The sequence below is a fragment of the Mirounga leonina genome, unplaced genomic scaffold (genome assembly GCF_011800145.1).
Source record: "Mirounga leonina isolate KUSES-001 unplaced genomic scaffold, KU_Mleo_1.0 Mir_104, whole genome shotgun sequence".
NCBI lineage: Eukaryota > Metazoa > Chordata > Mammalia > Carnivora > Phocidae > Mirounga > Mirounga leonina.
Window position 1 is genome coordinate 9240011 of NW_023270231.1, and position 24990 is coordinate 9265000.

Here is a 24990-nt window from a genome sequence, read left to right on the forward strand (position 1 = left end):
GAATACAGTGTAGGACTATAAATGTATTTTCTCTTCCTTAAAACAATTTCTTTTCTGTAGCTTATTTTACTCTAAGAATATAGTTTATAGGGGCACCTAGGTGGTTCAGTTGCTTAAGTGTCTGACTCTTGATCTCAGTTCAGGTCTTGATCTCAGGGTCTTGGGATCGAGCCCCACATTGGGTTCTGCTCTCAGCATGGAGTCTGCTTGAGATTCACTGCCTCTCCCTCTGCGCCTCCTCTCCCACTCATGTTCTCTCTCTCTAAAATAAATAAATACATCTTTAAAAAATAAATAAAAGTCAGTGTCAAGTTCTGACTACCCAGAATTAGTAGTTCATATAAAAGATAAGTTTATGTATTTTTTTCCAAGAACAATAAAGTAGCAGCCAGTACCTAATTTTTGAGTAATTATTCTGTACCAGGCTCTGTATACCTTATTTTGTTAAATCCTCATTTTGGTACTACTTTTATCCTCACCTTACACAAGAAGAGAGGAAGGCTTGGAAAGTAGAAATAGACTCCATGAGGTCATATGGTGCTGGGGTCCTACAATACTACACCATTCTGCCACTCCCCATCATATTTTCAGATGACTTAGATGATATGTCAGAGATGAACAAGGGTTTCAACTTCCATATCATTTAAATCTCTGCTACTTCAAAATAATAAGTTTAGAGGTAACACCCTGGCAAGAGACTTTTAGGGTTGTTTGGCAAATTCTGGCCTTGACCTACTGTGTTTCATTAGCACAGTATATAAGAAAAAGATTTTTAATGCTTTGAGGTTGGGAAAGTATTCATGTTCCATTCCGCACAACTACTCCTTATTGTCATCTACCCCTGTAAGTCACACATTATTTTAATAGCTTCTGAAGACATTTGAGTTTATCATATCTAATGACAATCAACAGCGTCTACCCACATGGTCTCCTTGGTTCCCCCCTTATATTCAGTTTAGCCTCTGACATAGTCCTCATCTCACTGGTAGGGTCCATAATCATTCTATCTTTAATTTTTTTTTTAAGATTTTATTTATTTATTTGAGAGAAAGAATGAGAGAGAGCACATGAGAGGGGGGAGGGTCAGAGGGCGAGGCAGACTCCCCGCTGAGCAGGGAGCCCAATGCCGGACTTGATCCTGGGACTCCAGGATCATGACCTGAGCTGAAGACAGTCGCCTAACCAACTGAGCCACCTAGGCACCCTATCTTTTAAATTTTTAATAAAAATCTCCTTTACCTCAAATTCTGTTAATATGGTCATAACACATATTCATTTAATGTGACTCTTTTGTAAGTTACATTGTGATTTTAATAGAAAAATTGTGTCAAGAGAAGAGAGGCAGAGAAAGCCAATCTCACAGGATGGAATTTCAGACTCTCAGGTTAATGTGAAGTTATTTTGAGGGATATGGAGCTTTTAGGGAGCCACTGAAATCCTAACTTGATACCTATTTCTGTATAAAATAGAACCCAGAAATGCCCAGAGTACTACTGCTGACTGTTATCTATGGGGTTAATTTTGTCTCTTAGGTGAATCATTTTGAGATTCTTTCCTTCAACTAAATTGGAAACAGGAATTCTACTGAATTAATTATTTTTCTCCTCATATTTATAATATGGGAAGAATTAATGCTTTATTTTTGCCTTTTTAAAGAACTTTGACCAGTTCTCAAAAAGTAATATACAGGTAGTAATTTATGTGCTATAATTTATTTACATATAATTAAACTTGTAGCAGAACTCGAAAATTTTCTTGGAAATCTTTATCTTATAAAGTCTAAATTCCGTAAGATAATGTCATAGAAAGTGTAGAAAATATTTATCAATACGTGATTTCTTTTTTGTTTATTTTCTTTTATATAAAGTAAATGGTGAAAGAGCTATTTTGTTCTAACTGCTTTCTTGATATTTCTTTGGAATACTTTTATAATCTGTAAAAGATAAATCTTATATGCTAGAGAATAACCATATAATAATGAAAACATTAGCCTTCCTGTCAGTTTTAAACTTTTTAATCTTTTAGAATTTAGATCAAATTCTCTGCTTGAATTGACAGTCCCTGCCTAATCCTTCCAAAATTTGGGAGCTTTACACATTATCATCTCAGCATTTAATGGAATAAAACTACACACAGTAAAGACAGAAATCCAAAATGCCTATAATTAAAGATAATAAACTCTTTTTTTAGAGATTGCATTTATACTCCAGGCTTTACCCAAATCAGTTGAGGAATTCCCTAAAATGTAATAAAATACTGTTTATCATCCATGTCCTCCACATTTCTCTCAGTTACATAAGGTACCTAGTTTAAGGGGTATTTGCATATGCAATATTTACCTTCCTTGCAATAATTTATTTAGCTGAGGAAGAAGATACTACCTGTGATAAAATAAAGAGGCCAGGAGATAAATAAATCCTCTTTGGACCTCATCCTCTTTGGTCAATCACCTTAGAAGAGTGACTTTTAAAATTCACCTGACTCTCTTAGTAGCAGTCAACCAGCCTAAAATTATCTACAGATTATTAATGCATCATTTCAAGCCAAAAAGGCCTTGATTCATCAGGAAAGCATGTATTTCTTAGTATGCAAGAGTTTTGCTAGCCAAAAAGATCAGTGATTATTATGTAATGTTGATTAGACTTAGAATATCCTGGATTTTAGAGTTAGGAAAGGGTACAGAGTAAAGTGGTCTATACCCCATAGAATCAGTATCCCTTCCACCTCTCAGTTACATTTGCCTACATTCAGAATGAGGGTACTCATCTTTAAAGGATATGATTTAGATAACTGAATAAGGTGTGAATGAGATTTCAGCTTTTCAGTGGAAACACAAGGATTTCCTTCAGTCTAGTACTTGATTTGGTTTCTTTTTGCTTTAATACAACTACAAATCCTCACAATGCTGTTTTCTAAAGCTATATTACATTTTTCAGAAGATTAAAGTTCATGAGCTTTTTAAATTAAGGTATCTAATTGAAATATTTTTTATTGATGTATATTCTGAAGATGTTTCTCCCTTACGTATATTGCTTAAATGTTTTCTAATCCCTCATAGCTAAAGTACCCTGAATATTTGAGGTGACAGTGCATGAAAATAGAAATATATGTATACATACTCATATATATGTATATATATTTTTTATATATATAAAAACTTGAACTTTATAAGAAGCCATTCTTGTGATATTATTGGGAGGTGTTTCTTGAGTATTTCTTTAGCCTCCATCCTTGCAGATAGGAAAAAATATATATATAGTAATTATAAAATATGTAACTTTATATATAATTTAGTAACATATATTTATTATAATATAAAATTTATAAAATTTTAAAATACACCTGAAAGCTAATAACAAACTGCAATCCTTGAAAGCATAAGAATAGCAATCAAGTTAATCTTAAAATATTTCTAATCACATTCCTTCCTTGTCCCCAAACCATTTGTGGATTCTATTTAGTTAAAAAAAAAACAAAGTCCCACCAACTCCTTACCCAGACACCCAAAGCTTTCCCTGGTACGTGCCTAACTTCTATTGGCAAACACTTCTCACTCTGTCCTTTTTATGCGATATACAGGTCTTGTTCTATCATGGTAAACTTTCTCAGTCTAGTCTCCCTTCTCAAAGTAGCCATTCCTGGCTTTTTACATGTCTGGATTGTACCTACTCTCTAAGGGCCTGCATAAATGCTACTTTGATCAGAAAGCCTTTCCGATTTTATCTGGAGGTATTTATTTCTCCTGCTTCTAAATGACCAAAGGACTTTATTTCTGTCTCTTATTACACTCATAACTTTTTATTTTTCATTGTAGTAATTTCCATTGTTAGCCATTTCTTTCTTCAAGCAAAGGTAGTATCTGAGCATGACTGACTTTTGTATTCTTCACAATGCTGTGCATAGTAAGTGCTCAATATATTACTTACTGATGCAAGACTATAATAGCAGAAAAGTCACCATGACGGTAACAGTAACGAAGACGAATATTAAGTAGTTGTTAAGTACAGAACCCTGGGTTAAGCCCTTTACACTCACCAGGGAGAAACTGAAATACACAAAGTATAAGGATCAATTCATTGAATCTAAATATTCTGGGAATATGTCTATCCCAAATTACTACTAAATAATTTTAGAGATGATCAACAAAAATGTAAAAAAAACACGTTTCTTTGATTCAAAGTGAGCATTATAACAATGTGCTACTGTTATGATAACTCAGAGCCCTAAATGTTCTTCTCAATTTGATAGTTTGGGAAGATTTTTTTAAATCATATACATCGTTAAAGAAAAGACCACCAGTTTCTGGTGCTGTTCACAACCACAGAGCCTGAGAAGGTGAAAGGAATGCTATTAAATGCCACCGAAGCTTAGAAAAAGTGTTTCCAGACTTCATTCATTTCCTCTGTCAGTAAGGAAATACTGTGTTCAGACAATAGGAAAAGAAGCTTGTGATAGAAATTGTTGCAAATTCTGTTTGTGTTGATCCTTTAAGTTCAAACCTTCCGTTTCATGGGCTGCAGCCTTTAAGAAGAGAGCTGGTGGAGATGGATTATTCATTTCTATAATTAAAGAGATACTCAGCCATTGAAATATAATGCCCTTCTCTGTGACTGGCAGCCGCTATGATTGGATGTTAGCAATGGGCCACATGGAAGATGAATTCAGGTAATCTCTAATTTTTTTTTCTCCTTCTCTCAGAAATGCCTCAAATTGACACTAATTTGATAGTCTCGAATCCCAGAGCCCCTTGGATACTGAGAATGGAATGTAAAGAAATTCTCCTTGGTGTCAGTCAGTAACTTTCTCTTTTCTTCAGGTTATAAAAGGTGATTGACAGGAGGAGGCCTGCTCACTGTTCCAAGGGAGATGAACTTGAAAACTGGTTTGGCAGACATCTGCTCTGGACTTTTTTTTCTAATTGGGATACCAGTGATGATGATAAGAGTTTATGGGAAGATAGATACCTTTTAATGCCACTGTCAAAGTCAGATGGCACAACACAGAAGCCCTCAGACAAAATAAAGTCGGGATTCACAAACATATTTTCTGTATTCCTTTTATCCATTCACTAAACACGGAATTAAGGATTGGAGGTAAAAATACAGACCCCTACGCTCATTCTCATCACCTAGGACTTCCTTATAAAATATAGTATTCCTAACCCTTCGTTATGCACATTGTAAATAAGGAGTAAATACAAGTGACTGAAAGAAAGTCAGAAAAAGAAAATAAACTCTCCTTCAAAAGACAAAGAGAATAAAGCAAGTTGCCTATTTGCAGTATGAACTCTGAAGTGAACTGTAGATGGCCCCAAAGAGGCCATACATAGGAACATTATAGGTGATGGAGATGAAAACCCTGAATGGGGCAGGGACAGCCACTTGAGCATAATTAGATGCATCACCTCTCAGTGCACATTACTTTGCCCTGGGCATGTGAAATTTCACACACCGGCCAGTCTGGCCAGATCTCAGGAGCTTGATTTTATGTGGTCTCACAGTCTATTTTTAATTCTACCATTATCTGGAAAGAACTTGTGCAATATATGTTTCAGGGAATATATATTCAGTATCAACAAGTCTGCCTTCTCATCCAGGGGAACAAAAGCAGAGTAAGTACACAAGCATTACAAATCACTATACTAGCACCCTAGAAAGCAATTTTACTCAAAGTATAGCACTTTCAAAAATACATGAAAGTCAAAACAGAAAAATAAATATGTTACTACTAAATTTAAAATTCCAATTAATTCATTACCTGGTACAAGCATTAAAAAAGGAAATCTGAGACATATAAGCTTTAGAATAGAAACTCCTCATATTTCGCTGCCCTAATGTAAGCACCCAGAAGTACATAGCTGACTTATAATTATTTGTTGAGCTAATGAATATGCAAAAATATTCAGAATGCTGGGCCATCTCCCAGATACTGTTCAGAGCTCAGATGATCCAAACTAGCCTAGAAATAGAAAACACCCTGGGCACATCCAGTTCCAACACTGGCTTCTATTAGTCACATTTCCTACTTGATTGTTTCAGAAAATCCAAGTAGAGCTTATTTAATTAGCGGTAAGTATTGCAAGTTGCTAAAAGCACAGCTTTGGCTTAAACCCTTGCTCTTTTCTTCTCCATTGTGTTATTCAATCTCATGTTATATATTCTTCTGTTACAAGGGCTTCCTTTTATATTCCCTGAGGAGAGATAGGAATTGGGAGTCCCATTTGCGTTGCGGGTACTACCTAGATGCAGTTCCTGAAGTACTTGTGTGTTATTTTGTTTTGTAGATTTTCTTAGTATAGATAAGAACAAAATTGTTAGAAATGCTGAAATGATGTTCAGTCATCAACCAGGTATCAACCAGTAGGTGTTCTTCACAGGGACAATGTATACCCTTCATTCATTTAACTCAACAAATACATATTGAGCATTTACCTTATGTAAACTCTGTGCTATAAACTTGGAGAAAGAAGTGCATACACTTTTTGCTGTCAGGGAGCTCATAGTCTCAGAGGTAGAGATGCAGGAATGGTCCTTGGTCAAATTCCTCTTTATGGGACAGAAAATGCCTGCCAAAAATGGGCAGACAGAAAATAACTTTGTATCCACCCCACCCAAAAATAAAGATGAAAATTACTATGTGTGATTACTAGTTATTAAGTTAGTCACAGTAATTTCTGTGTGCTCAAACATTTCAAAACAAAATAAGTAAGCAAGTACTGCAAGAAATATAACATGCAATACACCAGTGTTCCCACTAGAATTCCCTTTATCCAAAAACTATTCCTTTGCTGTTTTAATGTTGCCACCAAATAATAGCCTTTATTAGTTAAACCTGCCTCAAAAGAGGTAATGGGATCTTTACCAGATTTTACCACTACTAGTCATTCTGCCCCAGGAAAGGTATTAAGACAGGTGAGAATTTCTCCACCTTCTTTTCAAATACTCATCTGGTCATCCTTCTGTGTCACCCAAACCTTCCAAAAAAAGCGGGGGATGGGGGGGAGGTGTAGAGTCTAAAATTGCTTATATTTAAAAATTCCTTACTGGTAGAGGGCTAAACCTAATGATATGGGACTTAAATAGTTCTTACTATTACTCATAGTATATAATAAATAAATAAACAGTAGAAAAACCCTTTGACAAGTTTCCATCTCTTCGTGATTCAGAATTTCATCTCATTACTCTTTATAAAGAACTGTAGAGGTGAGTTCAAGATGGCGATGTAAGAGGACTCTGAATCACCTCCTCCTGCGAATACACTGAATCTACAGCTACATGTGGAACACCTTCCTCTGGAAAAAAATCTAGAAACTGACCAACAAACTCCTATGCAGTAGAATAGTCGAGAGAGGCCCACATGAAAGCCGGTAGGAAGGACTGGGGGATGCAATCTCACCATAAGCCACACCCCTGGAGGCCACCTGCAGTCAAGAGGGAATTCAAAACCTGGAGCTTCTCTCTGAGAAGCAAAGGGTTTGAACCCCACTTCGGCCACTCCCAACTTTTAAGACCTGAACCTGAGGGATGAGCCCCAACCAGCAGGGCTTGTCTCTAGGAGATCCACAAGGCTATAGCCTGAAAAAAGAACTCACGCTCAGACTCACCGCCTCTGGGCCCCACTATGGAAGCAGCTGATGGAGGCGCTCCCAGACTTTGTGGTGAGGAAGTCCATTTGTTTGTCTTGGAGCATCAGGCTCAGGGGCAGTCACCTAATTTGATAGACATTTGAGGCCTGCTGGGGTGCTCTGTGGGGATGGAGACTGGCAGGGGACCTCTTTGTGCTTTCCCTTGGTCTAGCTCCAACTGGAGGGCTCCAAACTATCATTTTTTTTCTTTAAGCCCAAAGTTTTGTGTTTTTTTTCTTTCTTTCTTTCTTTCTTTCTTTCTTTCTTTCTTTCTTTCTTTCTTTCTTTCTTTCTTTCTTTCTTTCTTTCTTCTTTCTTTCTTTCTTTCTTCTCCTTCTCCTTCTCCTTCTCCTTCTCCTCCTTCTCCTTCTCCTTCTCCTCCTCCTCCTCCTCCTCCTCCTCCTCCTCCTCCTCCTCCTCCTTCTTCTTCTTCTTCTTCTTCTCTTTCTTTTTTTTTTCCTTCTTTTTTCATTCCCAGAAGCAGGTGCCATCTCCATTTTTTCCTCTCAGCTTTGGTCAAGTTGATGAGCACCACCTTCATGCTCTCCTCTCTGCCTCACTCCAAAGCGCCAGTATCTCCCAGACAGGAATTTTATACATGACTAGTGCCCTGGTTTTTACTTCTGGTGTCCTGGTCTTTGTGACTCCTGCCCAGGGGACACCTCTTAATTGTCTGACTCCATTAGCCAGCGGGCCTTGGATTCCTGGGTGCCACGGGACTGTAACAGAGAAGAGTTCTTGGCAGGCTGCCACCCTTAGGGCACTGCACAGACAGCCCACTAAAACCACACCCCCAATCTTTCTGTGAAAAAGACCTGTTTGCATGTCCGGAAGCTTTGGCCTGAATCTTAAAAGTTCTCATCATAAGAAAAAAAAATTGTCACCGTGTCTGTTGACAGATGTTGGTTAGACTTACTGTGGTGGTCAATTCACAATATATGCAAATACTGAATTATAATGTACACCTGAAACTAATATGTGTTAACGATACCTCAGTTAAAACAAACAAACTATAATTAGGCCTTACTCAAAGAACAGAGTCACTTCTGATTTCAGCAGTTTCTCCAAAATAGTAGGTAGGGTGGAAAAAAGGCAATCAAAATCCAGCAAATTAAATGCTATACTGACAATATAAAACACCCCATGAAAGGAGCCTCAAATCTGATCTTAGGGGAGTCTTCAAAGAGAAGGTCATTGCTGGGATGAATCTTTGATGTTGAATAGGAATTAGCCAGGAGAAAGTAAGAAGGGGGAAAAAAGGAAAGTGATTCAGAAGAAGAAATAGCACATGCTAAGCGATAATGAACAGCATTAAAATCTAACTCAGAGGGAAGAAAGAGTATGTCCCACTATGGGCATTAAAGTTGAATCTAACTAAAGTATATATAAAAATGTAAGTTTGAGGTATATGGGAGGGGGGATTAGGATGGCAGTTAAAGGTACAGAAGTAAGACAAAGAATAGCGAGAGAAGAGGCTCAATAGGTAGGTGGGTGGGAAGCAAAGTTGGTCAAGATCATGAAGGATCTTATAATACATTGATATGAAACTTGACCCTTAGAATGGTGACCCAGAAATAATTTTAAACCAGGTCCTCAACTTTATGATTCAGAGAGGTCATTGTGACTCCAGTGTGGAGAGAAGGGTAGAGATCTGATAAGGCTGGAGACTGGGAAAGAATCAGGAGTTTCTAACATTTACTGAAGATTGACCTGGGAAGAAACTGACAGTTTTCAAAAAAATTTTGGATAATAGAGATAAGACAAAAGTGAGGGAAAGGGATAAATCAAGTGTGTTTCTAGGAGGGATATTACTAAAGTTTAATAGCCCTTGGTTAGGAAAGTGACTAAGTCTAAAAGAAAGTATATTCTTTTTACTTTTTTTAGAAAGTATATTCTGATAGGATCTTATATAAACTTCTCTGTGCTCATTTCCCAATAAGCAAGCTATTTCATAAAACTAAAAAAACTTAAATATAATTAAATCCAACTGCACAAAAAGGAAGAAAACCCAAATAAACTACTTGTGTATTTTTAAATGTCCTTCCTTTGATATCTATATTTATACTTTTTTGTGAAATTTAGTAGAATTTATAAGTATATAATTTAACTACAATAAAATATACCCATTTTTGTTTTATAGTTCAGTGAGTTTTGACAAATATATACAGTCAAGTAAGCACAACCAAAATAAAGGTATAGAACATTTCTATTACCTCAAGATATTCTCCCTCTTTACCATTAATCTCACCACCACCCTCAGACCCAGTCATTGATCTGCTTTATGCCACTCTAAATTAGTTTTCACTATTACAGGACTCCACATAAATAGAACCATATACTGTGGACTCTGTATCTGACTTAACTCGGCTTGAGGTTCATCCATGTTCATCCATATATATCAGTAATCTGTCTCTTTCTTGTATTACTGAGAAGTATTCCATTGCATAAAATACCACAGATTATTTATATACTACCCTGTTATATATTGTGGTTGTTTCCATTTTTTGACATGAATAAAGCTGCTTGTATATTCATGTAAAAGACTTTCATTAAATTTATAGTTTTGTTCTAGAATTCTCATGATTATGTAATGTAATTACAAGTGTAAGTACATAATCATGCTATTGGAAATAAAGACAAATACATTACTCCCTTTCAAATTTGTATACATATTTTTAATTGCCTCATTCCACATGCTAAAAACCCCAGAATAATTTTTTTAATTAAAAAAATTTTTTTTAATTAATTTATTTGACACACAGAGAGAGAGAACAAGCAGGGGGAGCAGCAGAGGGAAAGGGAGCTGCAGACTTTCCGCTGAGCAGGGAGCCCAATGCGGGGCTCAGTCCCAGGACCCCAGGGTCATGACCTGAACTGAAGGCAGTTGGTTAGCCGATTAAGCCACCCAGCACACCCAGAATAATTTTGAATAGAAGTAGTGAGAGTAGATTTTGTCTTTTTTCCCCAGTCTTACAGTGAAAACGTAATTACTGATTTTCAAATGTTAAGCCAGCCTTGCATTCCTGAGAAGAACCTTAATTGGGCATGATGTATTATAGTTTTTATATTGCTAGATTCAAAATTTGTTAATATTTTCCTTAAGGTTCTTTTTATTTATGCTTATGAAGGATATTTACCTTAAATTTCTTATAATTGTCTGGTTTTAAAAACATGATTCTTGCCACTTAATGACCATTTCTGAATGGACACTGGGCATTTTATTTTTTTTTTATTTTTTTTAAAGATTTTATTTATTTATTTGAGAGAGAGAATGAGAGACAGAGAGCATGAGAGGGAGGAGGGTCAAAGGGAGAAGCAGACTCCCTGCTGAGCAGGGAGCCCGATGTGGGATTCAATCCAGGGACTCCAGGATCATGACCTGAGCCGAAGGCAGTCACTTGACCAACTGAGCCACCCAGGCGCCCGACACTGGGCATTTTAAAGATTACAATATTGAGTGTCTGAATTCTGTTGTCTAAAGAGTTGCAGTTTGGTTTAGAAAAAATGAAGTAACTTGAAAATCAGCTTTGTCTCATTAATGCTTTTTTCCCTCTTTCCTTCCTTCCTTCCTTCCTTCCTTCCTTCCTTCCTTCCTTCCTCTCTTCCTTCCTTCCTTCCTACTTTCCTTTCCTTCCTCCCCTCTCTTTCTTTTTACACATTCTTAGGGAAGGTCTAGAGCAACCATTACTCTAGAACTTTAAAAAAAAATACTGTTGAGTCATCATCTTTCTGGGATTTCTATCAATGCTCCAGTTTTTCAGTAAGGTCTCTCGACTCTGACTGGTTATAAATGTAGTATCTCCTGGCCCAGTGTGACTTCTAGAAATTGTTCCTCTCTCAGTTCTCCAGTAGTTCTTTACCCAGATTCATAGAAATTCATTCTACATAGTCACAAGTTAGTGTTCAGCAACAGATTCAAGGGAATTCTTTTCTTTTCTTTTCTTTTCTTTTCTTTTCTTTTCTTTTCTTTTAGGAAATATTCCACTTTATTAAGCTATGTGCTTGAGGTAATATGGGGAATTCTACTGAGATCTTTTTCTGTGTAGCTCCCTGTTCTCCAGTATTCTTCCTCCCTAATCACACCTGCCCTTTTTTTCCTTTAAGTCCAAACACTATCTCCTCAACCAGTGGAATCACTGTCCTCTAGCTTGAATTACCATCTCTGGGCCACCATCTTGAAAGTTTTAGAAGGCAGAAATCTAGGGCAATTGTAGGGCTCACCTTATCTATTTTGTTTCTTTTGGATATCACACACTGGTTGGCTGTTGTCTAAAAGATTTTCATGTTTTCCAGTTTTCTTGTGTTTACAGTGAAAAGAAACATCAAGTATTAGTTATTTCAATGTAGCCATAAGCAGAATTCCATAAATATATTTGCATTACATAAAATATTATATTAGACATAAGAAAATGGTCATACATTTTCAATTGACTTTTGAACAAGCCTCAATAAATTTTCACATTGTAACAATTTTAATGTCTTCATTTCTTAGGAAATGATTATATGGTAGCATAAAGTATTTTATTTTTCTGAAAGCTCTATTTATAGGAAAATGTGAGAAATTACAGATGAGGTGAGTTTCAATTTATACAGTGAGATTTAACAAAATATTTTTTGTAAGTCCAGTCATTGAACATGTTTAAGAATGAATTCTCTTTGTCAAAAATCCTACCTAAAAAGGGGGGGGGGGGCTGTGAATAGCAGCTGAGATCCAGCGGAAGATAGTTGGAAAGAAGGGAACTGATGAAATGTGTAGACTGACAAGTGGAACCAGTTGTGGGAAATCTTATAAAGCACCAATCAAAACCTATCCCAAATACCCAATTTAAAAATTTGGTGGATAAGAAAACTATTTTCCTTGTGGATTTTATAACCAAGTAAATTTTTCTTTAAATGCAATTCAACAAGCAAACATTCTCAAATGCACAATAACTCAAGGGATTTTGCACCCATATCCGCTTACATGGGAGCACTGGTGATGAGAGGTGAGTTAGGTTAATAATAGAACTGGGCTAGTATAAATGCTGGGTTGACAGAGCAGCATGTCATTGTTATATGCCCTGAAAAATGTAGAAATGATAAAACAACCCAAAAAAAGAAGGGTAGTAGGAAAAAAAGTAGGGAAGGTGGTTAAGTTCTTTGATTACTCAATATTTAACAGCTGGAGGCTAAATTAATTATTTTAAGCTGATAAATCAAAAAATGTGATAATAAGCCTATTTAAAATAAAAGTAAACACAGGGAGAGAGAACTTATGGACTAGTATCAGGTGGTAAAGGAGAGGGAGGAGACCGTAAAGGAAGAGGGAACACTCTGAAGTTTATCATTGCATTTAGAATGGAAGAGACACTGTTGAGAAAAATAGAAGACTAAGGGTCTTATGTAAAGTTATAGTTACAAAAACAAAACAAGAGAAAATTATAACTTCCTAGAGGTCAGAAGGACTATGAGCAAAAATAGTAAAGAAAATGCAGGCATCGTGTGAGACCTTAAAAATATATTTAAAAATTAAAAAGGCATAACATTATATGACAGAAGAGTAAACACCTTTCGTGTTTTAAATTATGATGGGCTTTATCTAATTATTATGGAGGAAATTTATGGAGGATTTTTAGATTAGATCAGTAAGCAAACCCAAATACTACTTTCTATACAATAGATACATTCAAAGAATATAATTCAGGCTAGGTGAAAACAAATAATGGACAATCTGTTCAAGTCAAATGCAACCAAAAAAGAAGCAGTAATGAAGACTTTAATATCAGAAAAATTGGAATTAAGGCCAAAAAATATTAACTGATAAAAATAATACTTTATAATGCTAAAAGTTGTCATCCATGTTGATATTATAGCCATGAATATATGAATATCTATTCTCTAACATAGAATCAGTATTCCATAAAGCAGATAGTATAGAAGATACAGAAAATTGGAGAAAAAACCAATAATGATACCAACATTCCTACAGACCATAATGCTGAATATATCTTGAAAATTTCTTTCAAGATATTAAGTTTAGAAAATGTTTTTAATTTTTAAGAAAAAAAGAAAACGCTTTCTCCTGAAGAGGTTTCAATCTAGAATGCCCTACCTAATTCTATCCAAACCTTCCCATATTTTCAGAACTCATTTTGATTCTCACTTCTTTTTTATTAATAATAGTTGGCACATGTTATGCCTTTATTATGTTCCAGGCATATGTAATCATTTACTGTGTTGTCTCACTGAATCATCACAAAGCCCTATAAGATAAATGGCATATACATGCAATACAATGGAATACTGTGAGCCTTAAAAAGGCAGTAAGTCCTGCCATTTGTGACAACCCGGAGGACATTAAGCTAAGTGAAATAAAGCAGACACAGAAGGACAAATACAACATGATACGGCTTATATGAGAAATATAAAATAGTCAAACTCATAGATGCAAAAAGTAGAATGGTGGATGCCGGAGCATGCGGGGAAGGGGAAAGGAAAATGTATTAGTCAACAGTACAAAGTTTCAATTATACATGATAAATAAGTCCTAGAGACCTACTATACAATGTAGTACCTATAGTTAATAATAATAGATTGTATTGTATACTTAAGATGTGCCAAGAGTGTAGATCTTATGTTAACTGTTGTTATCACACACTAAAATAGTAATAGTAAATAAAGATGGTGGAACGAAACTTCTGCAGGTAATGGGTATGTTTAAGGTATAGATTGTGAGATGGTTTCATGGATATACACTCACCTCCAAACTCATCAAGCTGTGTATATTAAATATGTACAGCTTGGTAGGTCAATCATACCTTAATAAAGTGGTTTTCCAAAAAATTACAGATAAAATAAGGAAACAAATGAGACTCATAAATACTTAGTGTTTCCTCAAAGGCACCTTGCTTGTAAACTGTAGAGCTGGGATTTAAAGGCAGCCATTATAACCCCCCAGTTCACCTCTTAACCTATTCTGATGTTAGTGGAACTATCCTTTTTCTGAAATCTCATGGTTTCATGACTAATAAATAAAATGTAAAATATTATGTATTTATATCTATCTATTATGTATTTTTATCAAGTTTGTATATTTAACTTTTCTCTATTTCTCCATCCTGGCAATTTTTCCTTTGGAGAAAGAACTATATCGCACCTTTTCTTTGTACTCATCACTGTAGGTGAAATAATACTATCTAGTGACTCAGAAACTGAAAAAGTAAATGTTGTTTAAATGATTTTGGGAAACATTCAGTTTGTGTAGGAATTCTTGCCTTTCATGTTAAAATGCTAGAGAGATTCACAGCATAGACATGAAACCAAAAGACAAAATGTACAAAATAAATATCAAAGCTTGCTTGCCACTGGCTTTATCTCCAACTTGGGAAGCCTCCTTGCCTCATTCCCTCCTGCCCTCCCTCCTTCCCTCCTTCCCTCCCTTGCCCTCTCCCTCCCTTCCTTTCTTCCTCCCTTCTTCTTGGTCCCCATCACCAAAACTCATCACCTTCCACTCACACACAATGTGTTGAATAAACTTCTTTTTTATTTGTATGTCATCCTATAAGATGTTTTGTTTTATTTTGTGTGAATGGTGTATGTTATGCATCTTCTGCTTCTTGTTTATTTTATTCAACATTATGTTTCTAGGATACATGTGACTGTGTGAACATCTTTTTGTGTGTTGCTTTTTCCTAGGGCTATACAGTATCTCTATAAAGCCTCACATTTTCTTATCCACTCTTGTAAAATGGATATCCAACTTTTCCCCAACTTCTTAAAACTACAGACATCACTGCGAATGATAATTTCATTCATGTTCCCTTACAGACCCATGGAGAACATCTTTGGAAAACAGGAGTAGTATTTATGGGTCATATGGCATATATAAGAATACTTAATTTAACAGAATCAGTGCCATATTTCTCTTCAGAATGGTGTCATAACATAACACTCCCACTAGTACAGGAGGATTATTATAACTCCATGTCCAACTTTCCAATTTTTGATAATAATAAGAATATAAAGTGGCATCACATTGTTCTTTTCCTCCCTCTAAAAGATACTCTCTCTGTAGAAAACATGATCTTTGACATCATTTTTCATAGGACAGACTTTACATAACTTTATAGGACAGACTTTACATAACTTAGAAATCCAGAGAAAAAAACATTCTGTTGTGCACTGTTTATTTTATCAGAAGTAGGCTGTTTTATAGCTAATGAGGGGGTCAAACATAGCTATGTGACTATACCAACAATTTGCTCCTTGTGCTACTACCTTTTAAAAGAACAGAGAATATTCAGCTTACTCTTAATTACATAGGAGAGTGAATCATAGTTCCTTAAATATAAAAAGAACAGTTTGTCAAAGGAAGCCACTCCCTGCCAGACATAAAAATTAGGACAGAAAATTTGGCTTGGTTTAGAATTTATGAGAAAATTATCCATAAATTCCATTAACTAAAAATATATATTAACTACTATAAAATTAACTTGAAAGGGGGTAAATATATATTAGCAAGTTTGAAGGGTTTTCACCTTTCAAATTTGCCTGAATATTATTCATTAATGGCAGTTCTGAAAAATATCTTTTTGAAAAAGAATAATAGTGATTATGAACTAAGAATCCACTTTCCCGTAATTTCTTTCTCTAACATTCAATTGATATAGTTCTAAATGATCATTCATAGATAAATTCATAGATAAATATATCAAGTTATTTCATCACTAATATATGCCTGATTTTTAAATGGATAGAATTGATTATCAACCAGAAAAAATACCACCTTTGAATACCAATATTTTATAACAATAACTTATCTTTTCTTCATGGATGATAATACAGCTATATATGATATATAAACAGAAATCTCACAATCTCATTCACTTCTGAATCTCCAGTGCTTATAATACTGTTTGGTTTAAGTCGATGCTTAATAGATACTTATTAAAAGAATATATTTTATAAACAGATCCACTTTATAAGACATTCTTTATTCTGTGATTAGGCCCTTCTACTTTTTAAGATGAAAACTTTTTTTAATGTGATTACATAATGATGGTAGGAAATACTAGGGTTTGTTTCCTTTATTATTTGTTGCTCAATGTTTATACTTGGCAAAATAAAATATGACTACCTTCAAAAAATATATTTTAATATGTATTTCAGGTATCAAAAGTATAATGGGTTTAGAATGAGAGTTTATGAGTTTTTGTTGGAATCATTCACTTATGATGACACCGAAGTAAACATATACTCAAATTCTGTATGATCCCCATACCTTCTGCTGAGCATTGAGCTTATTTCAGAGGTATCGTGTTTTCATAAGAGAAATGGTGTGGGTCCTTTAGTAAAGCATATTTTAAAAGAAGGAGTTATTCAACAGTGAGATGGCTCCATGAAAGAGCTCCAAGCATGGATATCATATGATTCCTTTTGAAAGGCATAATCCTAAGAAACAGGATAGAGGTAGGGCATATGAGATCTTCAGATAGTCGGTAATAAGATGCCTTAGGAACCTATGAAGTGGGTTTGAACTGGGATCAGAAATTAGAAGAAGGTAATTCCATTTATCTATCTACAAATTTAGTTGGAGAGAGTTAAATTGGGGCACCATAGTTAAGAGGTTGGGATCTGAAATCACTGATATGGTTAAAATTACAGCCCTGTCTCTTCCTGTCCATATGACCTTGGGCAACTTTTTAACAGTATCCCATCTTTAAACTGGAAATAGTAATAATATTATCAACCAAGGTGGGTTATTGTGAAGATTGATAAGTTAATGCACTTAAATTTCATGACTTGCTAAGACCCTCAATAAACGTTAACTGTTATCATTGCAATATTGTAGCTACCTTGTAAGACATCAACATTAATGCATCATATATATGTATAATATATATTTGCTCATATATAATATATATCCATATAAGCTACATATGTATATGCATGTATATTATATATGCATGTTTGTGTATATATACATATATGTGTATGTACGTGTAAGCTAATATATTTTGATTTCTATTTATTTTAGCTCCACTTCTCAAACAGTATGATGCTGCATAGGAACTATGTGCTTATTGTTGTCAGTCTTTCATTTCTTAAAAAAGCATAAGATAGTGATAAGCCACCTTAATATGTCCCTTGGTAGCCACTGTTCCAAGGGCATAAACTACCTTGTAATACTTGTACCACTTGAATCATATTGCATAAACAAAGATCATGAGTTCTGGGTCATTCTGTCTTCTGAAAACTGAAGTAATAGCAAGTTCAAAGCAATATTTTATGGGAAATCACTGAGATCTTGATGAGGGAAAAATAATATATATAATTCATATATATATAATAATTCATATGTATATGAATTATTTCCGTCTCGTTATCTCTCTCCATGAATTATTTTCAAGCTGTGAATACATACAGTGTTCAAGAGGGAATTATTTACCTGATTCTAAAGTCTATTTATGCATTTTTCAGGAACTAGCAAATACCACATTATATTTTCTCTTTTCTTTACCAAATGTTTTCTGATACATCTCCTTCTATTTAAAAATCAAAGGCTCACCTTTAAGAAACTGCATCATTCCCTTGGGCATGAATATCTGTAACAAATATACCAGTACTTTGGTTGCAAAGAGAATTAAGAATGCATTAGCTATTTAACATTCCATGAATGACAAGCATACTCATGCCTCAAATGTAGAACAGAACAGAAACTGTAGCATATAGACTTCAGGATCAACTGCTTTGGTAATTTGACATTGATAGTGATTATGGGAGCATACTGCCATGTTCTTGAAAAATAGGGTCCCTCCTCTAACATGATATTTATCTGAGTTATAAGATAAAACCCTAAGAACAATGCTATACATATTATAACCTTTCTGGAGCAATAATTAGCAACATGTACCAAAAGGCAAGCATCTGGATGATCTCTAATCTGGATGACCATTTCTAGAATTTATCCTAAAGAATAATGGATAGGTGAACAAGGGTCTTCCTTAGAATACAATTACAATCCTGACAAAAACAAAAAAGTAGAAACAATATAATTTTTCAACAAATGAGAAATGACTATAGTAACCCATGCTATATACACAATAACAAATTTTTGTGAAAATGTATGTAAGGACATCATGTATGTAAATGTATGTAAATATGTAAATATATACAGACACATAAAAGTGCATATAGAAATACATTTATGTGTGCGTATATGCTGGTTTGCAGAGATGTTTAAAATATATCTGTAATGCAAATCACCCAAAGTTTTTCACCTTTCTGTGGTATTGTTTTCTTCTAAAAACTAATTACAGTGTCTGCAGTATTCATGTGATATCCTGTGGAAAATCCCAAACTCCACTATATGTCTTTATAAAGGCTCTCTTTCCCTACTCAAGTATTTTATATTTTTTTAATTTTTTTTTTTAAGATTTTTATTTATTTATTTGACAGATAGAGAGCACAAGTAGGCAGAGAGGCAGGCAGAGGGAGAGGGAGATGCAGACTCCCCGCTGAGCAGGGAGCCCGACGCGGGGCTCGATCCCAGGACTCCAGGATCATGACCTGAGCCGAAGGCAGCCGCTTAACCGACTGAGCCACCCAGGCGCCCCTATTTTTTTTAATTTTTAAAAAATATTTTATTTATTTATTTGAGAGAGAGAGAGAGACAGAGATAGTGAGAGAGAGCACGAGCGGGGAGCCCATTGCAGGGCTCAATCCCAGGACCCGAGGATCATGACCTGAGCCAAAGGCAGACTTAACCAACTGAGCCACCCAGGCACACCCCCTACTCAAGTATTTTTAAAAGCAGGAAATTGTTCTCAGTTTTGTTTCTAAATCAGTTTACATCACAGCTTTTTAAAATTTATTAATTTGATTTTTGGATAGTTAGTATTTTCATGTGCTTAAAATGTCAAAAACTATATGGACATATGTAGAAAACCCTTTCTTTCTTTGTTTTACTTTCAACGTACCTTTGCCATTGTATCTGAAGTGAATTTCTTGTAGACAGCATATTGTTAGATCATATTAGAGAGAGAGAGAGAGAGCATAAGTGAGGGGGCAGGGCAGAAGGAGAGAGAAAGAATCTCAAGCAGACTCCCTGATGAGCGTGAAGCCTGATGCCTGGCTCCATCTCACAACCCTGAGATCATGACCTGAACTGAAATCAAGAGTCAGACACTGAACTGACTGAACCACCCATGTGCCCCAGTCTCTATCTTTTAATTGGCATGTTTAAACAATTTACATTTAAGACAATTGTTGATATGGATTAAGTCTGCCAGTTTATTATCTGTTTTCTGTTTGTTTCCTCTGTTTCTCCTATGTTACTGTAATGTGGGTTATTTGTTCTTATTTAGGACTCATTTTGATTTATCAGTAGTGTCTTTGAGTATAGCATTTTACATAATTTTCTTAGTGGGTACTTTGGGTATTACAATATACACACATAACTTCTCACAATCTATCAGTGTTGGCATTTCACAAGTTTGAGTGAAGTATGAAAACCTTACTTCATTTAGGTTCTTTAATCTGTCCAACTTTTTAATTATAACTTAACTGTCTTAAGTATTTCCTCTACATACACTGAGCACCACATCAGATGATGTTATAATTTTTTTCTTCATCCATCAAATTTGATTTAATGAACTCATAAGAAGTGGTTTAATTTCTCATATGCACCTTCTTTTTTTTTTTACTCATGCCAGTGATCTTCTTTTCTTTCTAAAGTTCCAAGACATCTTTTGTTCTGATTTCTTCCTGCTTAGAGAATTTATTTAGCCATTTTAAGGGTAGATTTGCTAGCAACAATTTATCTTAGTTTTCTTTCATCTGGGAATGTCTTCATTTCTCCTTCACTCCTGAAGGATATTTTTCACAGGATATAAAATTTGTGCTTGACAGTTCTTTTCTTTCAACATTTGAAAATGTTGTGTTCCTCACTGGGCATCCTCCCACTCCTTCTAGCCTTTAGGCTCATCTTTGGTTCATAAGAATTGTCTCTCACTGATCGCAAGTTATCATATCTTTAGGCAAAGCAATATGCATCCTGTCTAAAGCCTTCCTTTTGGTGCCATGCCTTGCCTTTGTCAACTTAAATGCTCATTGGCATTTTTTCCTAAACAAGGCATCCACCAGTATATAATCTTTAAGAAAGGGGAAGGCTAGCAACCAATTTTATAGATTTTATTTTCCTGTTTAATGTGTAATGAATTTTTATAAAGTTAAAACTGTTACAATAAAATTGCATTTAAATTAATTTTAAAGTACTTATGTATATACTTGTATGTGCATATAAAAAATTCTCAAACATGGTTCTCAGTTCTTGTGATGCATTAGAATAATCTGGAGTGCTTTTTTTTTTTTTTTTTTTAAAGATTTTATTTATTTATTTGCGAGAGAGAATGAGAGACAGAGAGCATGAGAGGGAAGAGGGTCAGAGGGAGAAGCAGACTCCCTGCCGAGCAGGGAGCCCGATGCGGGACTCGATCCCGGGACTCCAGGATCATGACCTGAGCCGAAGGCAGTCGCTTAACCGACTGAGCCACCCAGGCACCCTGGAGTGCTTTTAAAAAATGCTGATACCAGTGGTCTAAACCCATACACTTTGATTCATTTTGCTTGAGTGGGTCCCAAGTTTTGTATTCTCTCATTCACAAAAGTCAAAATCTCAAGTCATCTTGGATTTTTTTTGCACTTTCATTTTCTATGTAACTAATTCCTGTATATGCTTTTATGGAATTCTTTTCAGTATCCACTTTTCCATTCTGCATTGCCTACCACTGTGCTAATCCAGACTCTCATTAATGTTTACTAGAATTATCATAATAGTGACCTCTTAAATAGTCTTTCTAATTTTTCTCATGGTACTAGGTCTATAAATGAAATGAGTAATAGTTACTATTTACTGAAGATTCTAATATGCCAGACACAGAGCTAGATATGTTATTTAGATCAACAGTGACCTGAAATATGTATTGTATTTTCTTTCCCATATTCCAGAGGTGGAAACTGAAGCACTGTGAGATAAAGAATCATGTCTAAAAGTGGCAGAACTGTGAGTAAAACCCAAATCCATTTGATTTTTCAAGTGTCTTCCCCTAAAATATCCCCTATCTCTTCTCTCTCTCTCAATATCTCTCTCTGTTGTTTTCATTCGGTGAAGATGCTCCTTTGTGTTAAAATTACATGTTTCCTTAAGCTTCTCTAGTCTACTGCATGCTCCCTAAGGGCAGGAACTTTCTGTCTTTCACGCAAAAATTGTCCTATAAATTTTTCAGACTCTAAATTATTTACTGAAATTTACATAAAGAAGATTTTACAGGATAAAGTTTTAAGTTTGCAGCATTAATTTTCTATCTTCTTTAAGATTATGTTTTTCTTTTAAGTCAAACATGATCCTTCATATTATTAATTTTTTTGGTATATCCATTGTTTAAATATGGCGTAAAGATAAATGTCAGCTCTTTTATGATAAAATCTCCAAGATTCCAAATTAGTGAATGAGAACATTATGAATAAGATTATTTAAGTGCTAAAATTGACCCTTCAAAATTAAAATTATCTTACATGGAGGTTAGATGCTATTAATATAGCCTGGGGCATGTATTATTTTTACAAGTAGAAAAATCAATTTAAAAATTAAAAATATAAATTTGTATCTCTTTTATTATCATAATAGTATATAAAATATGCACAGCAAAAGAACTGGACTGGTAGGATGTGGCACTGAAGTGTTAAGCATTTGTGGGATGATGGGATATTTTTTTTCCTACATTCTGCCTTTCTGGGCTTTTAAATTTTTTTAATGATAAATATATTTTGTACTTGAATGGAAAATAGAAAATTTATTTTCAAAAGAGAAGCATGTTAAAAATAAAATCAGCAAATCAGCAAAATCAGAGGTAAATGTCCTAGGAAAACCAAAAATTTATGATTTTACTTTTTAAGTGTCACAACCAAACAATGAAACAATGATGGGGGTGAGAGCCAAATTTTATCACTGACTGAAAATGTTAGGATTTTGGTCAATACATGGAAAGCTTCAAAATATAAATATTGAAACAAGGGAATGACAAAAATAATTTCAGAATAGGAACAAAGAAATATCTCTTACCATATTATTTAAAGAGAAAATTACTAAAACAATCATAACCCAAGGCCCTACTGGACAAATATTTTTTTGGAAGAAGTTACAGCAGCACAAAAACCCACTGGAAAATGTCACTAAGTATGCTGGGTGAGCCAGAGAAGGAATATCTAAATCATACTAAAACTATTTTGATATATGGCACCTAAACATGTACACTATTTACTAAGAAGTTTAATCATTTTTATAGAAATAATGATCTAGTTTAATTATCACAAGGTGAATATTAGTATAGAACAGATAAAAATGCTGAAAAGAGATTTTAAAGACCAGCTCGTTAGATAATCAAGCAATAAAATAATAGAAAATAAGCATACCAATTATAAAATGTTCATTAAGTAATTTTATAAATATTTACAGTCCCTAGTATGGATAGGGAAGGTGCGTGTTCCTGGCAGAGGACAGAGTATCTGCAAACAACCCAAAGCAGAAATCTTTGTGCATAGGAAAAGCTGAAAGAAAGGCAGTATCATGCAACAGAAAGTTCGGTGAAGTAGAATCTGGTGAACCAAGTTCAGCAGAAGAGAGTTGCAGGGCACAGTTCACATTTTAAATGATACATTGTGAAAAACAGGTGTAATTGGGGTGTTGGGAGGTGGTGGGATATATATCAGTCAGTGTCCAGCAGGAAATAGATGGCACACTCAAGGAGGAATAATTGAAGAGTGATTAATAAAGTGACTTTGCAAAGTGTGGTCAGGGTTAAAGGAAACCAACAAGCGTTGTTGAAACATCCTGGGCTAGCAAACTTGAAGGGGCAAAGGAAGAGGTTATAGGAACCTAAGGAAAAATTATAGCTACAGAAGAACACCCCTGGTAATAAAAGCCATGACCCCAGGAAAGAAAACTCATCACTGTCAAACTATGACCCATTTAGGAGGGAACAGGTGACTCCACAGACATCTCCTGTAGGTGACCTCCCATTGGCCAAATCCAGGGAAAACCAGAGCCTGAGAATGCTATCTGTGGAGATTAGTCTCTAGAGGCCCATAGCAGGGTGAAGAAGGGTAGAGAATAGATCTAGAGGTATAGAGTGACAGGGCAGCATAAGGAGAATAGTGAGCAGTCTGAAGCAGTTATGCAGGTTAGAAATGATGGTACTTTGACTAGGGAGATTGTTGTGGAGATGGGTGAGAAAAGAGATATCTTGAAGTTGGAATTATCAGGACAGATATCTATTTCTAAAGCACTTCCTTTGCTAGCTCTTACGTAGCCAAATTGCATTTAAATTTGTAAGATTGACTCAACAAATACGAATTTTTTATATATGATTATGAATATCATTAACAAATTTATAACAACTCTATCATTCTCCATAGATGTCTAATTTTGTCAAGTCCTGACTACTTGCCAAATACTAAGTAGCCTCATATTTAATCCTCTTAAAATCTCTATGAGGTCAATGTTATCATATCTATTTTCAGGTGAGAAAAGATATGAAATGAAAGATAACATAATTTGTTCAAGTCAGAGAGGGTGCCACCATTTGAAGTCAGCTCTTTTTACCATAAGCCACCATTTTATCTTGCCTTACCATTCTACCAAACTGTTTCTCTATCTCCCATAGAGGGGATGCTGTGTTTGGTGCTGTGGACTTGTAGAGTATATATGAATCTCAAAATAGTCTTTGAATTTGTAATCTTAATAGAGGAAGGGACATACGTCTTAAGTGATACATGACGTTGCACAAACACAATAGTCACTGTATAAGTGGTATGGTTCACTTCAGAGGATGTCTTCATTGGGGGGGCAGTCTAGATGAATAAAAACTGATCTGTTCTATGGTTTTTTGTTTTTTTTTTAGATTTTATTTATTTGTTTGACAGAGAGAGATAGCAAGAGAGGGAACACAAGCAGGGGGAGTGGGAGAGGGAGAAGCAGGCTTCCAGCTGAGCCGGGAGCCCGACGCAGGGCTCGATCCCAGGACCCCGGGATCATGACCTGAGCTGAAGGCAGATGCCCAACGACTGAGCCACCCAGGCGCCCCGATCTGTTCTATGGTTTTAAGAGGAGATTTTATTGTTGCTTTATATACACACTCATGTACATGGACCCACAGAGAAATCCAGTATGGCATTTTCTGTCACATAAGTACATAAACATAATCCCACTCCTAGTATATTTTAACCAACAATTCCAAATTTCACCTGACCTACTTATAGGTACCTAGTTCATGCATTCTATTACCACATTGTCTGAAAACTTAAGACTATATTTATTCCAAAAGTTATCC